At 50.0% G+C, this 6,411-nt stretch overlaps 1 pseudogene; it reads left to right on the top strand.

Annotated features, from left to right (window-relative positions):
* The first annotated feature begins 5,349 nt into the window (after positions 1-5,349).
* Positions 5,350-6,053, top strand: LOC144120234 (uncharacterized; annotated as a pseudogene).
* Positions 6,054-6,411: the final 358 nt, after the last annotated feature.

Here is a 6,411-nt window from a genome sequence, read left to right as displayed (position 1 = left end):
CTCGCTGTAATACAGGACGTATAGTAGTCCGCACATCTGTATAGACGGCTGAAACGGCGCGCTCGGTTGTTACTTTATGACAGTCGCCGCTGCCTAGAGCGTTCGGTATAGCTTTTACAGATATGAGGAGTTACACACAATCCATGCCAATGTGCATGTACAATAAGGTCTTGTTGTGGGCTCTATGCCAATCATAAATGATGCAAATATACTCCCAGGTGCGCCAGTCGGACACTCTAGACAAGTCTTTGGATGACTGTACTACGTCCGCCGCTATGGGCGCTGGTGGCGCTGGTGAACAATCTCAAGGGCTTGTTACACTACACATAAATAGCCCCGAAAGCACAAGATTGGACAGCCATCGCCGAAACTCAGTGTGTAGAGCACAAGCCACGAAATTCAGAAATCGCAGTTTCGGATTCCGCCGGAGGCATGTGGTTGGTTTCTTTTCTGCTTACGTATCAGTTATCTTTAAGCGATAAAATAATTGCGCTGTCAATCTGGCAGTGATCAACACCACGATTAAAAAAAAATTCCTCTGCTTTGTTTCGGTGCCGGTTGGCTTCCTTCATGTACTCTCTATTAAAGTCATTTAATGCATGCCATACGCCTCCAGCCCATTTTGTCCACCTTTTTTTTCATGAGTGCCTTTTCTCTCACTTATTCATGACACACTAGCTCAATCATATTTGCGCTTATTTCGCTTTATTTAGTGCAATGCGCCGCAGTGTTTACGAGCGTGCAGTCTTGCTGCGACGTAAGCAGAAGCATGGCCACCACCGGAGTCAATCGTCTTGTTTCTGTCATGTGTGTTCTGATATCTTATTTGCGCGGCATCCACACTGCCAAGTTATACCACATAGGGGTTTGCTCTGCCTTCGAAGGTGACATCAACGATGTTCGGTGGCGGCTAACTGCAAAAAAGGTACACCAGGATATTGGGCGTTACCATGCTGTTATATCGTCACGTCGTGGCGGCGGTAGTAGAGGCAGCGAGGCAGACATCGAAACGTTCTTCTGAAAAAAAAAACTGTTTATTGAGCTCACCTACACCCACAGTGAACTGAGTGACTCGGCGGCGGCTGAAAGCAACAAGCCTGCTCGGCGGTCATAGAACAGAATGTGCGCAGTTCTTGGCTGTGCCCAATTTAAAGCAGGCAAGGAACCTTCGAGATAAAGAACTAAAAGAACTACAACAACTGGGAAAATGTGAAAGCAGTTGTTCGTGGCCACGGTCAGTCGAGCTAAGTCAGCTGCCGTCTCGCGTCACAAACAAAAAAAATAATAAAGCCGCCTGCCCTTCTGAAATAAGCATCGACTCGACGCTTGACAACAAAAAGAAAGAAATGAAAAATAACACGAAGCAAACACAGAAGAGAAAAAAACTACGGCTGCAAATACAGATCGTAAGTTTTGTTTGGTTAATGGGTGTTTAAAGTCCCAAAGCAACTCAAGCGTTGAAGGACGCCGTAGTGAAGGGCTCTGGAAATTTCGACCACCTGGGGTTCTTAACGTGCAGTGACATCGTACACTACACGGACCTCCAGAATTTCGCCTCTATAGAAATTTGTCCGCCGCGGCCGGAATCGAGCCCGCATCTTTCGGGTGAAGCAGCCGAGCGCCAGAGCGTCTACTGGTGTCTATTCTAAGGCTTTGAGCGCACGACATGCACAACTTCTGGGCGTGAATGGCGTCACTGCTATGCTGTCGCTTTGCCGGAGGACACTTTGTAGTCACGCTCTCCCAGCCGAATTATCAAGCGTGGGCCGAAGTAGCAGATAAGAAGCTTTTCTCTTAATTCCGCGGCGGCGAATGGGCATCCCCACAAATACACGGCCACCCGGGTTGTGTTCTGCGTGATGTCGGCGTAGGTTGCTCCATCGGGTGTCAGTGCACTGTTGATCTTAGATCCACGATCGTGCAAGTCGTCGGGCTTCTGCGCGCCGAAGCTCGGCAGCGAAGTTAATGTTGTCTTGGTCTGTTATGTTCGGGAGCATGGCGTCGAGCGTGGTGGTTGCCTCCCTGCCATGGACGATCCTAAATGATCTCATTTGGGAGGTCTCTTGCACTGCGGTATTGTGGGAAAAGAGAGTGTAAGAGAGGATGGCTTCCCACGTCTTTAGTTCGGGGCCACATTACATGGCGAGCATGTCTACGATAGTTTTGTTCAGACGCTCCGTAAGGATGTTAGTCAGCGTGTGGTACGCAGTAGTCCTCCGGTGGCTTGTGTGGCAGTATCTCAGAATGGCTTGGGTGAGCTCAGGTGTAAACGGCGTTCGCCTATCCGTGATGATATCTTCTGAGGCGCTGTGACGCAAAATGATCTGCTCGATAAAAATTTTGCGACCTCAGCCGCAGTACCACACGGCAGGACTTTTGCTTCAGCGTAGAGGGTCAAGTATTCTGTCGCTACGCTGATGCACTTTTTGCCTGATGACGACGTTGGGAAGGGGTTGAAGAGATCGATTTCAATATGTTGAAATGGTTTGTTAGGGATTAGCACGGGCATCAAAAGTCCAGATGGCCTGATCGGCGGCGTCTTTCGCCGTTGACACACCCGACAGGCATGTTTTGAGAAAATGTGCGACGTCTGTGGATAATCGGGGCCAGTAGTATTTGTCCAAATACGTATGTTTGTTCGCTGTAGTTAGTGACATGTCATACGCTGCATGACGTGCCACTAACTGGTGCACATCATAAAGCCTAAACTCTGTTTATTTACCTCATTTTTGCTTGTCCTAGAATTGTTTAGCTGCTCGTGCAAGGAGCTCTTGATCTTGTAGTTATTTCTGACTGCTTTTCAACCTCCAGTTCCTCCACCTCGCCCATTTTCTTCGTCTATGCCACACTTGACACCTGTCGGCTGACCTGCCTGCTTCTTGACTACTTTACCGCTCTATCAACTGGCATATAGCGCAATGGTGGCGAAAGTTACGTTTTTCTATATCTTAAAATCGCGAAACATCGCGCATTTCTCTTCGGTAAAAGTCTATAGCTGTACCTGTGCAGCCTGTAGAGACGTTCTGCACACCGAGGACTGTGGTCAAAGCGCGCAGTTCTGCCCAGTGTGCTATGTCGGGGTCGAGATGTTCTGCTTAAATACTTAAGAAAACAAGAAAGCTTCATTCATTTATCATAGAACAAAGTTTACCGGTTTAAAAGAACGTCTTGCTGGGAAAGTTGGTAAATGTACATTTTTGGTTAGAGGCGCGAAAACAGACAAAACACAAGGCAAAAAGACGGGACGGAGGAAAGTTTGCCGGATACCACTTCGTCTGGAAAGGTACTAACCATTGTGGGCACAGCACTGCTAACTTATTCCGGTACATGCGAAATGCGCAATAAGACGGATTATGTACAATAAGTTATTTACAGTTCCTGTGTAACGTATACCAGAACAGACGTTTGGAATGGCCGGTATTAATCAACGAAGGGAGGGTTAAAGCATATATTATATACATTGAGGCTACGAAAGAAACAGAGAGCGCGAGACTCAGTGTTTGTGAAAAATAGTGTACCCCAGAACTCCATAAACAAATAAAATCAGCGGTGGCTTAGCCTAGCTAAGCCAGGACTTACGTAGCGAACAGTACGAGAGGTGCCAAACTGCTTATTCGGAAAGCCAGACCGGAACGTCCTCGCTATCGAAGCATTGGCCGTAAGCCGTATGGTGTAGTCAGTGATGCGGCACGTCTCCTTCGCGTCTAGTTCTTACTTCTCCATCTGACGTTCTTCTCGTAGTTCGGCAACGGCTCGGCGTCTCTGTCTCTCGGCGAGGCGTTCTTCCCGCGCTTGTGACGTCTCAGACGCACGCTTAGCGTTTCGTGTTTCATGTGTACGCTGTCCGGCGTCCGCACGCCAAGCAATGCTTTCCGGTTCTTCCGACGCAGCTTCTAGCAGTCACCTAAGATGCCGCGCACTGTACGCGCGCACACTGTACGCTTCTTCATCCATGGCGCATCTGACTACCAAGCGCATAGGATCAGGCTTATATGTTCAGCTGCGCAGTCACAGGCAAAGAAGGAGACTCGGGCACACTGGCGGCCGCAGCGTTCACTGGGTGACCCACCTCTCGCAATCAACCACCACATGTCAGGGTGGCAGGGTGGGCGCGCTGTCGATCCACCGTCATTACCCGCTGCGGTGGCTCAGTGAATAAGGCGCTCGTCGACTGAGCCGGAGGACCCGGGTTCGCGTTTCGATGGATGCGAAAAGCAAAGGCGCCCGTTTGCTGTGCGATGTCAGTGCACGTTAATAATCCCCAGGTGGTCGAAATATTTCTGGAGAAGACCACCCTGAACTCGCCCCAGTCCCAACGTATCCCTTCCATTTTGTGGCTATAAAGTTGTAACCACCACCACCTATGGCGCGGTTTGGGTGTCCACCGTGTTAAGTGAGACCGTTACTGCGTCATTACCTTTCTGAAAATCAATTTTTTATTTCGATCCAGTGTGTGGTGGTGGTGGTGGTGAAAATGTTTCAATTAAATTGTTTAAGACGTTGTAGCCGCGGTTGGAGCTCTCTGTCCGGAACCCCATTGGCGTAGGCTCCTGTCCGGACGCTTTCGATGAGTTCTTTTTTAATCGTTTCATCCGAGCTGTTCAGAGCTGCCTTCCATCCCTCCTGCGTTGCCTGGTTATTAATAGTGACCGCCTGATTTCGTTGGAAGGTGCAAAACATTAGCTACAGGTCCGCCTTCTCCCCGTAGAATCTCCATTGTCATTCAAATGACTCTGGAACTATTGTGTGTAGTCTTCATGGGTTGTTGTGTGCGAACGCAGTCATGAGTTGGACCCAACTTCCACGTCACGTACACGAAACGCGATTGAAATGCCCACTGACCCAGGAAGACAGTTGTGCGTCTTTCCTTTCCTGAAAATGAACGGCCTCTTTTGTGCTGAAAGCGCATATGCCGAGTGTCATGTGTCTACGTTATAGGGCGCTTTCGCCCTGATGTCTGAAACATTTTTTCTCCCTGACGTCACTTGTCACTTGACTGCTTTCTATATAGATATGCTGCTTGCGTGAAATAAAGGTTGCCGTTGTTATCGTGCCCGGCATCGGAGTCAGGCTCAGTTCATTCCTTCCCGCTACCCGACTGCGCTCGGCGTCCGGCAAGGGCTGCAACACCACGTGGTATCAGAAGTGGGATTCTCTGGCATTCGAGGGGCGTTGCCTTAACTTCGTCAAAAGGCGCCATGTTAGAAGGCAACGCCGTCAAGCCCTTTAACGGTATGTTCGCGGTTCCAGCTCCGCCAAGGATTGACTTCAACCGGACGTCCGAATGGCCTTCTTGGATCCAACTCTTTGAAGACTATCGCTTCCCCTCGGGCCTAAATGAGCGGAGTGATGAAGCGCAGGTCCGGATTCTACTTTATACGATGGGCAGGGAAGCAAGAGATATCTTGACGTTTGCATAACCCGAAGAACAGAAGCAATACGCAGTCGTCAGAAAGAACTTCGACAATCACTTCGTCGCCGCAAGGAACCTTGTTTATGAGAGCGCATGCTTTCACCGTCGCATTCAAGAACCTGGAGAGTCAGTCGACCAATTCGTTACCGCGTTGCACACGCTGGCGGACCGGTGCGAATACAAAGAAAAAGTGCGCATCATTGGCTACAGGTTCGTGGTCGGCCTCAGGAATGCAAGCTCTCTGAGTCGCTTCAAATGGATGCGAATTTGACTCTCGCAGCGATTTGGCAAAAGCGCGCTTAAAGGAGACCGTCCAACGACAGCAGCAGTAACTGCGAGAAACCGGCGACCAACCCTTGGCAGCGGCGACCAGCAACATTGACGTGGTCAGCAAGCAAGGGCAGCCTGAAAAGAATTCTTCAGGACAGCACTCGGGCAGCTCGTCAAAGAACCGTTAACCTGGAATACAAGGTCGGCGCCCCAGAGCACAGTCCTACCGGCCAGGCACCCCCTGGTCATGCCCCAACTGCGGTCAAGTAGCGCACGCCAGAGCCTCGTGCGCAGCAAAAGCAGCGAAATGCAACTACTGCGGTTGATCGGTACACTTGGCAGCTGTATGTCCGAGAAAGGCTGGACGTGATGGAAAGAAGGTACAACTTTCATCTCTCCATATGGATCAGAGGGAGTATTTCGTTGGTGCGGTGAACAGGGAGTATTCTAACTGTCGGTATGTACAGGCGCCCAAACCTTTAACTGGCGTGCGCAAGCGGCGACTTTTCCGTGCGTCAGCACCGTATGACAGGGAGAGGCTGGAAACAGTTTGAGGCTAAGCGCATGCCGACAAAGCGCGCTCAGCTGGCCCATCGTTTGCTAGGCTGTTGCTTTTTAAGGACGTCACCCCCATTATCGCACTTGAGACGAATAGGCAGCGTGAGTAGGCGAATGGTTTTGCTCGCATTTTAAGTTTCGAAGAACAGCGCCGTAGGAACCAAGCAAGG

Source organism: Amblyomma americanum, chromosome 2 (assembly GCF_052857255.1).
Source record: "Amblyomma americanum isolate KBUSLIRL-KWMA chromosome 2, ASM5285725v1, whole genome shotgun sequence".
Classification (NCBI taxonomy): Eukaryota; Metazoa; Arthropoda; class Arachnida; order Ixodida; family Ixodidae; genus Amblyomma; species Amblyomma americanum.
Note: the sequence above shows the minus strand (reverse complement) of the source record. Positions and strands in the feature narration are given on the sequence as shown.